General features: G+C 41.0%; 1 long non-coding RNA gene across 1 annotated transcript; it reads right to left on the bottom strand.

Annotated features, from left to right (window-relative positions):
- LOC127750167 (uncharacterized) lies at window positions 1–1,292 on the bottom strand. The gene is made up of 2 exons (XR_008011551.1): window positions 555–1,292; window positions 1–96 (listed from the first exon to the last, which is right to left on the bottom strand). It is a non-coding gene; the product is annotated as an uncharacterized LOC127750167 (long non-coding RNA).
- Between the last annotated feature and the right edge of the window lie 34 nt (window positions 1,293–1,326).

Raw genomic sequence — 1,326 nt, 5'->3', positions numbered from 1 at the left:
AATTCTTTATTGTTTCAAATCATTTACATTATGAGAGTACATCTTGCTCCATTAGTTGGCTTGTTTCTGCTGGTGACTTTGGGCGAATCTAAATACCTGAAAAAAAATGGAAAAAAATTCAGTTAAATTCAAATTATCTCAGAGTTCAACTCAAACATGTTTTGGTCCATCTGTATCACTGTGACGCCAACTCATCGAATGAACTTTCTATGTTACAGGTGGTAAGCATCAAGTCCAGGCCCAGGCACATCCCTTTGGATACGAAGTAGCATCACTTCCTATTTTACTACGACTGTACCATACAAATGAAATAAATAGCAGCATCACTGTCAAAGATTACTAATGATTTTCCTCCAGTTCCGCACTAAAATTAAAACACAACTATATATTTTAGGCTCAAGTAATAAGCCATAATTATGGAATGAGAATAAGTAGTAAAGGAATGACAAGTAACCCCCAAATAGAAACAATACGAAAATAAACTTTTACCAAACATGACTACCATAAATGTACTGGTATTTTATGTTAACATCACATTGAAAGTCAAAACTTACCAGATTCATTCATGCAATCATGTGTGCTCCAACTCCAACTCAGCATACAGCAGGTGACACATAGGCTGCTTTGCTGATGTCCAAGTCAGGTGCACCTCCACGCCGATAATCTTCCTGCAACAAACCAAAGACGCAATTTTGTAGTCGAAGAAACAGGATGCAAAAGAGGCAGGAAGCATGCAATTTCGACAGAGGTGGTCAAAGTCGACTCTCCTAGACCAATTCCAATCATTTCCAGCTATTTTTATTTTTTTCATTTTTGGCAAAATTTACAAAGGCTATAGCCTTTGTGTTTTTAGCGAAAATGGGTGGGTCCGGATTTCGACGGAAAAGTAGTCGAATCGACAGGGGTAAACCAGGGGACCACAAAACTACTTTTGGTTCCGCCAGAAACCACCCCTGTCCACAGTAACTTGAGTTTTAAGGGATGGTCTTTTGAATCTGGCGGGCAGCGTACAACGGGCTGCCTACCTAGCAGGCGAGCCGGTCCAAGAAAGAACATGCGTAACTCACTTATCATGGCCTGGTGGCGTAACATTTCGACTGAGAGATTGAAAGGGGGTTCTGTCGGACCAATCCCGGTCATTTCCAGCGATTTTTATTTTTTTCATCTTTGGCCAAATTTACAAAGGCCCCATTTTTAGCGAAAATTGATGGGTCCGGATTTTGACGGAAAAGTAGTCGAATGGACAGAGCTGAACCAGGGAACCCCAAGACTACCTTTCGTTCCGTCCGAAACCACCCCTGTCCAGAGAAACTTGAGTTTTAAGGG

This window comes from Frankliniella occidentalis, unplaced genomic scaffold (assembly GCF_000697945.3).
Source record: "Frankliniella occidentalis isolate FOCC.00 unplaced genomic scaffold, Focc_3.1 Scaffold145, whole genome shotgun sequence".
Lineage (NCBI taxonomy): Eukaryota > Metazoa > Arthropoda > Insecta > Thysanoptera > Thripidae > Frankliniella > Frankliniella occidentalis.
Note: the sequence above shows the minus strand (reverse complement) of the source record. Positions and strands in the feature narration are given on the sequence as shown.